Below are 10,125 nucleotides of genomic sequence, written 5' to 3'. Positions count from 1 at the left end.
GCCTACTGAGCACAGGGGGAACGGTTGACAGAAACTGCATGGGTGAAGGAAAAACCAAAGAAAATTTATCTGCATGACAAGAAGTGTAGCACGGAGTAACACACGTGAACAGCTAACGATAAACCGCATCGATTTTTTGACTTCTTTTGATCGCGTACCACGCATAGGTTCTGTACCACCACACACATGCCGCGCAGTATTAGCTGGTAATAAGTGGTTTTGGTTGCAATCATCATTTGGTCTTACACAACACAATCATAAGCAAATCACGTATATATTTATACATGTACTTCAGGAATTCAATGGTGTACTGCTGCGACCAGGAAAAGAAGTGCAGTAATTGTTGCAAATCGTTACTAGATTTTGTTATGTTAGAAAACATTCAAAGTGAATTAAAAAGTAACAAACTACCAATTATTCATTCCACGAAAATATTCCCGTACCACGTGGAATGCCCTAGTGTGGTATAAACGTGTACCACAGTTTGGAACCACAGACCAAGCAATTTGAAGACAACCAAGAGCAACAAACGTGGCCGATAAGACAAGGCAGTCGAGCTGTAGAACATTGCTTCACTTATCTCATGACACACAACTGACAATCCCAGCACTCATATTTAGGCCAATTCATCGCGAAAGTAGCGGCAGGTTATGAGCAACGAGTTATAACTTGTTAGACGTTGTAGCATCGATGTTTATGACTATTATGTAGAGGGAGATGCTAGATGTTAAGTGCATGATACATGTTAGCCAAAAAACTGTGAGCATAAAATTAGATTACTTTTTACAAACAAGCCAAGTTCCAGGAAAACTTTCCACGAGATAATACAAAAACTAGCCATCAGCACGTGTACTAGCAGCTAGACCGAACTGCCATCAGCACTTGAAATACGTACGTAGCAGTGTTAAATTAATGAAAACATTTCAAACTACAAAAAAATAAAAATAAATAGATAGGAGGGATAAATCTGTCCCCTTGCATAAAGTTAAACAGAAAACAATGAATGGCGATTGCTTTATTGGGGCGCCGAAAATATATCAGACACTTTATTCAACTATGATGTCTTGGCGCAGACAACAATAACCTTGGAAAAATCTTCAAAGAGATCCATCAATAAAATTATGTAATAATAGAGAATAAAATTTGCTGTCAATGACACAATATAATTGCAAGTATTATAATTACCTATACCGGTATATCAGGGTACCAGGTTATTTTTACGTCAACGCACATTTACGTCAACGCATTTACGCATTATTTTGTCTGCATCTCAAACTCCTTTCAAATAATGCTTTATAAAAACTAATAAAAACTATATTGGAAATAAAATTTAACATAATGGTGACTGTGAAGAATTTTGATTATTCTACTAGACCAGTTTCCACTAGACAAATAATTTTCAAGTTATATAAACAAGATGAACAATATAGCACTTAGCTCAATGAAAGGTGTTTTTTTTTGTAATTTTTCTAATTTGCAATTACAATGCATAGAAAAACAAAATATATGATAAAAATTTACCAAAATATTGACTTCAATCAACAAGTTGTACCCTTACAAGCCATAGTATTTTAGGCTAAATCTTTCTTCTGAATTTCTGTACAGATGAGATAATGTCATCTCATTCCTGTATATACTTGCTCCATGGTAAATATTAATCCACTGATCAATTCCAGGATTGTAGTAAAAAATGTAACCTAATTCAAGCCCAATGAAACTAAGCAATTAATAATCACGCTAAAAAAGAGGCACACATACAAAGTTGAGAGATAAATGAAGTGATGTAAATGTCATCGGCTGGCTGAAGTTTCAGCGAATGTCAGCTCCACTTGCATGTCTGCACATCGGCAGTCAGCCAGCTCCCTCACACAACTCCCCGCCTCCATCATCTGCAAAATGTAAATATACAGATATATGTACAGTAACTGTTCATACAAGATTGATTGTTGAAAATAATCCAGGTGAGAAGCTTCATAAATGCTTGCGCAGATTTACTGGAAAAGGAAACTATGACAGGTGTTCTGAACAAATTACAAAACAAGATTGCGACTGCCACCACATTTAGGGGTTGTTTGCATTACTCTGGGTGTTACTTCAAAATGCAGGGATCTCTTGACAACATTACTGATACAGAACTGAAGTTAAGTTGAGAGACTTAATGTCAAATTCAATTAAAAGTGAACAATTTCAAGGATTACAAAAATTCATAATTAATACCTACACAGTACACAATGTACAAATGATGCAATCATTTATATTATGATACTTCCATCAGCACTCACAATTTTTCAAATGAGTAGGGAATTTTGAAGACTGGGGTATGGTAAATTTGGATAGGACTGCTAACTGCTTCCACGTTGGACTTCTGACAAAAATATTGAAATTTGTCCTAACCCACCAAACCATTAACAAGAATTTAGATACTTGGTCAACACCATTGAAATTTGAAAGAACACTTAACTGCAAAGCACTCACCTTGACATTCAGGCATAGGCCAAAACAAGCAGTTTCCAATGCCAGAGTAGCAGAGGACAGTAACAGCAGCCAGGAAAACAAGAGAACAAATGGTGCAAGGTTTCCTTTCTAAAAAGAAACCTGCAAGATATAAAAGCACAAAGACTACATGATTGTGTAGGAGTCCTGCAGGAACAGGCTTAGGTATGAGCAACACTGGTATCAGCCACTGCAAACAATACATTCTTTGTTGATTTCCTCAGTTATAGATGTCTGTAAATGAGATAATATTTATAGTAATAAATAATAATGTAAACAAAATATAAGAAAATTGCTAATATAAAGCATTCACTGGTTTTCAATCAAGAAGACCAGTGAACTATATCAGATCACCAAACTATATCACTAGTAAAAAGACTACGGTAGTAATAATAGTGTACCTATATTTTCTTTCAATAATATATTCAAGTTGATAAATATAAGAATGGGTAAGCTCAGGGCCTCAGGCCAATCTGAATCCGTCAATGCAAAGTACAAAAAATAGTTGTTTAATTGGCTTGAAAAGACAAAATTGTATGTGTGTATGTAATTGGGCTATTTTTTGAGGTAATTTTATTAGCAAAGTAGGGATAGATGATGGATCTAGCCTGCTTGAATAGTGAATACTTTTGTTACAAAAAACAGAAATTTCTAGTAATTTCTATGCTTAAAAATTCTTGGTTAATTTGTAGTTGAAAGAATCAAGTGATATTGATACCACGGTGACGGGACTGATCAACATGGTGCTGACACATTGATCAATTATTTGACATTGGTTCAGTACCTAACTAAAAATATATGCCAGCTCAAGATCAAGCTGCCTTAATGGGAAGCTTGAAATTATACAAATATCTTGACATCAAAGGCTCTACTCATAAGTTTTGATCCCAACAAATCTATGAACTGGCAGATCTGCTCATTGTATCTTCAACCCATGGTGAAACTTGGATGTCTCGTTTCATTTGGTATTTAAATGGATGAAACTGCTAGTCTAGTCTAGAAAAATTTTGTTAGGTTTAAGAAATCATTCAAATTTGTGAATATCCACATTGGCCCTCTGTAGAAAAGATATCAGCAGCACAGGTACTGTGATGGATATAATGCGTGTCAATTTGGAAAAATTGGATAGAAGCTAGTCAGGACACCTGCAAACAAAGACAAGAGTTCCCCTGCTAGAGGGTACTTCACTTTTTTATGGTGAACTGGCCATGCTTCAACTTCATTTTTCCCCAAGCTTTACCATTTTTATTAGGCACTGACCTAATTTTTTTGGTAAAAATAAGAAAAATGGCATATTTTATCCAAGATATAAAAAAGTTTTTACAAGTGATTTTTGAGAAATGTTGCACATTATTACAGATGAGATGGGAGTCATGTCATTTGTGTTTAGCGCATGCGTGTGCTGCCCTAACTAAAAAATTGGGCCAATTTTATACCACAATTTTCCCACATGTAATTTTAGGAAGATTCTTCGTTTCTTCCAAATATTCCAGAATCCAGATATGTGTACTGCCACTGCCAGTGCCATGATCTCTCATTTCCACTTTGGATTATGTATACCAATTAGGCAATAACCAGCAATCATTATTAAATATATATTGAACAAAACATTGGAGTTTGAAGTTTGAGCTACATACCATCAAATGGGGTAATAAGGGACGGTTTCTAGCGTTTTTTGTTTATAACTTCTTACCATGAATTTTTTCATAAACAAGTTTGGGCTCATTTTGTAGCTCTTTGCAAGGGCTATCATATGGCATCATAAAAAAATTCCATATGCTATTGTTAAGGCGCCAGACGCAAATAAAAGCGACCCGAATTACCCCTGGAAACAGGGTTATCCAGGACACTTGAAATAAAACTTAATTTTGAATGTTTGAAGCATGCAAAGTGTACTTATACATTATTAACAGTACTCTGAAATCCTCTTCTTCCTTTGTAGATGATGTAAATGTAGAATAAATGACATTTTCTGTGATTTTTACTTGTTTTTCCTTTATTGATACGATGCATATCTGTTGAATCTTGAATTGCTTAGTAGGATCTACCCGACCTCAGTTTGCAATTCTGGTGTTCACAACGAGTTAAACTCTTCTGCTTTGATCTGACTCCAAAAGATCTTGTTATAATAATTAGTTGGTTGTTGAGGATACAAAACTGATTTACACTAATTATTTACTTTATTTCACTCAAATTTTCAAGCCACCCAAAAGTTGACTATTGAGTTTATTAATGTCACTTGCAATGTAAAAATTTTGCCATCACAAAAATCTATTTTGATTGGAAATAAGAGCTACAGGCAATAATCTGGCTACGAAAACACACTGACACCAAAATTTTGAGCGAACAAAGAAATATTGGGCTATCAAATATCTAACATAATTTCGACTCTACAAACTCTAAAAAATATAAAATGAAATCTCACATCCTTCCCCTAAATTATGAACCTAACATGAATAATTTACAATAATCTTAATTTCATAAATTGAGCTTCTTAGTTGCAATCAAATGCTGTCCAAATCTTGATCTCCATGCTTCTTCAGTGGTTTTAGCTCCTTCCTCGTTGGTTGTTTGATCTTGAGCTTACGTTTCCTCAACCACTCCTCTAGATTTATCGGACACAGGAGCTACAGGTACATTGGGCAGCTCTAGAGGGTACAAATGCTGGAGCGGTCTCAGTATGGTGCCAGCAACAGTACTCAGCCTTATAGTGCGCACCATTCCATCAGTTCCCTTGATAAGTTCCTTGACTCTCTTCAATGGCCAGTCATATATTTTCTTTCCATCTTATCTAATTAATACAAGCTGTCCTATTGTCAGTTCAGTTGACTTCTGAATGGGTTAGCGCACCAGAAGACCAAGGTATTCCTTACAAAAATGCGTGTTAAGGGACTCCCTTAGCTTTATAAGTTTTTCATGCCTTTGGCGGAAGCTCATTGCCGTTATTTCTTCCACTTCATGAAAGTGCATATTCTTCGTTTCTTTCATGAACATTGCAGGGGTGAGTGGAGTCAGGTCCTCTGGGTCTTTGGTAACGGTCATGAGCAGACAGTCATTAATTGTAACTGCCACTGATGTGAATATGGTTCAGAGTCGGTCGTAATCCAGTTTTGCCCTCCCCAACATTCTTCGTAACAACTCTTTTACTGACTTGACCATGCGTTCCCAGAAGCCACCCCACCAGGCAGCCGTTGGGGGATTTAGTATCCACATTGTTACACTTCACTCTTTTCTTTGACTGCTTTCCAATCCAATGTATTAAAAATATTACATGCTCCCACAAAGTTTGTCCCATTATCTGAGTAGAGAGTGGTTGGATGTCCGTGGTCAGCAATAAAGCGTTCCAATGATTGAACAAATGTGGCTGTGTCCAGTGATCTTATTAAATCCAACACTATACATTGGTACACAGCACAAGTGTATAAGACAATCCATACTTTCTATTATTAAAAAATAAGGGTCCGGTTAAATCTACTCCAGTAGTTGAAAACACCTCTCCTCTTTATAATCTTCTTTTGGGAAGAGGCGCCATCTCCACGCTCACTTTTCCTTTTTCATACCGTTGACATTTACCACAGTGATGTAGTACAGATGAGATTGATCTCCTTGCTTAGATTATCCAAAATCTTGTCCACAACCTCCCCATGAGAAACTGTGTTCCTGTGTGACAATAATTTTGATGACATTCCTTTATCATTGCTTGTACCATCTTGTGTCTTCCGGGCATCAGGATAGGTTAACAAAATTCCTCGCTGCCATTGCCGTTTGTGATTGCTGTTTTGACTCTTAATATACCATTGGGACATCTCACAATGGGAAGTCTCTTGGTGGTATTCTCGTCTGCGCCATCTTCTTATATATATCTAATCACGTGTGACTCTGCATGATGTAACTCCAACAAACATAATTGCTTCCCAACGTTAGGAAAGATTCTTGTTCCGGTCTTCATAACCATGTTTGCTTTCATGACCTTTTGTTCCAAATTAACCTGATCTTCATCTGTGGATTTGTTTTCAATCTGGGCCGTTGATCATGAAATTTGAGCCAAATTGGGCCCTCCCACAAGTTTGATGCTGCTAGTTCTTCTGGACTGCATCCTTGTGAAGGAAGATCAGCTGGGTTCATCTGACCAGAAATGTGATTCTATTGCACGGGCTTTATTAACTCCAAATTCTACAACTTCGAAATATGTTGCTTGGCGCAAAACATGTCTATTGAGGTTTAACCTTGGGACTCGCTGATGGGGCCGCTAACAGTCCATCCAAATCTTGTACCCCATGCTGAAAGGCCATTACCCAAATCCATGCGTGCACCACTCTTCACAAGAGCTTCATAATCTGATCCAATAATAATAATATTGCTCCGTTTTACATGATTGGTTGACAGATTACTGACGCGGTTCCATGTTTCTCAAGCCTTTCTGCTAACAGGCCTGCTGGCACAGGAGGAAATCGGAATACCTCCTCCCAACTTATTCTTCTCCGTAGTGTTATTTACATCTTTCCCTCTCCGTCCATTCCTGTGATAGATACATTATGACAGAAGGTTTTTCTAAATGGGGTAACACTGCCAGCCACAAGCACATCTCTAGATAGTTCTCTGTCACAGGCTGACTCTGTAATTCCTTCACTAAGTATGAGGTTATGGAACTCATTCAACTTCCCTCATCAAATAATAGTCTCACTCTTTGGGGTTGGCTTGATTCTGTGCTTCGTACCTTTACCAGCAGTGTCTTCATCAAAACTCTGCTGGTCCGTACACTGGATGCTATACTGATAGGCGGCTGTCTCTGGGTCGAGGCAGGGCTGGAAAAGTCCTATTTTTGTCTGAAATATCGGGGCTCTAATATCATATAATTTCAGTAGGTATGAAATCTCATGGCTCGAATGTCATAAATTTTTGTTTGATTGAAAAATTGCGGTTTGCACTTCGCAAACATGTCACTTCATAAAATGTTCAACTTACGCAATCCGCATTGCTTTACCGTTCCCGCCAAAATATCCTGCAGAAAAAACATACCTAATCATTGTAATGTAAACAAATCAACTAAACATTTTGTTGAAGATTGTGCATAGTTGCGGTCATGTCAAAGCAGTCAGACTGCATTAACACATGCTCAACTTACAGTAAAGACAAATTTTATCTTTGCCATTTGACTGTTTTAGGGTAAAATTAGAGATTTGGGGTTACACGTGCATGGACTTTGTAAATAAATTCACGCCTTGTAAATGGCTTTTCATGACCAAGATATGGAATTCGCGGCTTGGTAAAATGGAATCACGGCTCAAAAAAATGGAATCATGGCTGGCAAATCCATAAAAACACGGCTCGAAAAATTCAGTCGCGGCTCACCAAGTAGATATACCTATCCCATGCCTGGGTCGAGGTTGCTTGTTTCATCCAGTTCTTTGACTACTGTATCTTCCATAGGATTTGCTCCCTTTCCCAATTGACAACACATAACTGTCTTGTGCTTCTTACTGCAGATCTGACATTTTACAAACAAGCGACATGCTTTTGCAAAATGTCCTGGATTGAGACATAATATACACACACATCCTTCCTTAATCTTTGTGAATCTCTCATCAAATGTTAACTTGTCTGCTTTCAAACAAGCTTCAGTTTTGCATTTTCTACTGCAAAACAAACAATTGAATCTCTGTCCTAATAATAGACTGGCTGCTGTAGGCAACTTCCCTTCCTTAAAGTAAACCTTTTTGATTTTTTGCTCTGATCTTATTTCTGTCCTGAACTTGTATTTATCTTCATATCTTAGAAACCAGACAGTCCATACTTAACCAATCCAATTCTTCTATCTATATGGTCTTTGGTCTGCAGGAGTACGTTTCCAAAATCTCACTTTTCACACTTTTTTTCAGGGACTTTTTGATATGATAAGTGTATGATTTCTTAACTTGCTTTATGCTAAATAGATAGTAAAAATGTTGAACTTAAAGCTACTATTTTTAGTTTTGCAATGTTTCCATTAGTTTAGCTGCTCTAACATTTCTACAAAATGTGGGATAACTGTTCCTATTTACCCTGCCCATTCCTTATTAGGCCTACCCTGTTTGATGGTAGATGAGTAAATTTAAAATTGACTCCTGTCTAAAAATCTGGTTGCCAAGTAAATGCCAACCAACCAACCACTGTGAGACTGTGAGTCAGTGCCTCAGCACTCAGCCCTCAGGCTCAAAAGCAGGGTTGGCAATGATTAAATCAAAATGAATAAATCATGTGATTAAATCACTTGATTTTTTATAAAAAAAATCATTATTTTTTTTATTTTTTTGATTTTTTCATATATTTAAATATATTGAGTGGCAGTCTTTAATTTATATTGAGGTATTGTTATTCATGGTTTAGTATAAATGTACNACGTATGCTTGTCCACTTTCGAATATTGCTGATCCTAGATAAATCACTGCGTATTCTACTGTACTTCCTTGCATCTTGTGTACAGTAGAGGCCCATGACAGTATAATTGGGAGCATTCTTCTCTCCATTGTTCCGTAGCTATATTTGGCAGGGAATTGCTTCAATATTGGCTGAATGATGTGAGTGCCATCATTACCGAAGTCAATTCGTAGAAATGGTATGTCTGTATCGTACGTTTGAGCTCTACGGAATAGTGGCCATATAATTTCAGTGATGAATCCTATTGTGCCATTCACTAAGCTCTTTGTGACGTCAATGTTTGACCGTAGCATGACCTTTGCTCCCACGAAGATTTCGATTTCATTGGGAAGGCCAGTTGTGTTGTTGATATCGGTCGGTGTGATTTTCTGCATATCAACATTCTCGGTGTTTCTTTTATAGTCAAAAAGCATGTCCTGGGCCTGTCTCTTATACACATCTAGATGTGTATAAGAGACAGGTGGTAAACACCACTTTGGCCTGTTGGCCATTATTGAAGGCAATAAGTGCCCTTTTTAGCCATCCATTATGATCCATATACTGTTATTGTTAGTAGGCTAATTGCAACCTAAAAAATAACACTTCAAAAAGACAAAAAAGTTGAAAAAATAAAAAAAAATAAAAAATAAAAAAAAATAAAAAATCATTGATTTTTTATTTTTTTTTTTTTTAAATAAGAAAAAATTGCCAACCCTGCTCAAAAGCAAAATGTACTGCAGCACAAATATATTGTATTGTGAATTACTGACAACGCTTTTTAAAGTTCATAGCCTAGCCTAGCTACTTTACACAGTTTACACTTAACAGTCTGGGTTGGTCAAAGTTTCAAAGTTTATATTGGAAATGAGAATTCATGACATATGTAGGAGCCTAGGAGGTGGAGGACCTCAGGACTGTAGGAGTAGTAGACTAGGCTAGTAGAAATGTAGAATTAGTCTTAGATGATCCAAAAGAAAGTGTCGGTGCACATCTCAGCAGCTCAGCTGAGATAAAGCAGATGGGAAGAATTTAAGATACTAGGGCATTAGCCATTACCATTAGGCTTAGGGCTGCAGGCTGTTTTGCAGTTAGCAGCTGCTAATCAGCCATGGTCAGGAAGATGTGTCAGGTGCGCGGGAATTTATTTTGTCATTTTAATGACCTGCGCGGTGCGCCGTACTATGCTGGTAAAAAAATGCGCCATGCGCCGTACTTTAGAAAGCTAAAATAGTTTAA

The sequence above is a fragment of the Hyalella azteca genome, unplaced genomic scaffold (assembly GCF_000764305.2).
Source record: "Hyalella azteca isolate HAZT.00-mixed unplaced genomic scaffold, Hazt_2.0.2 contig5737, whole genome shotgun sequence".
NCBI classification, from domain to species: domain Eukaryota; kingdom Metazoa; phylum Arthropoda; class Malacostraca; order Amphipoda; family Hyalellidae; genus Hyalella; species Hyalella azteca.
This window is presented reverse-complemented; position numbering follows the sequence as displayed.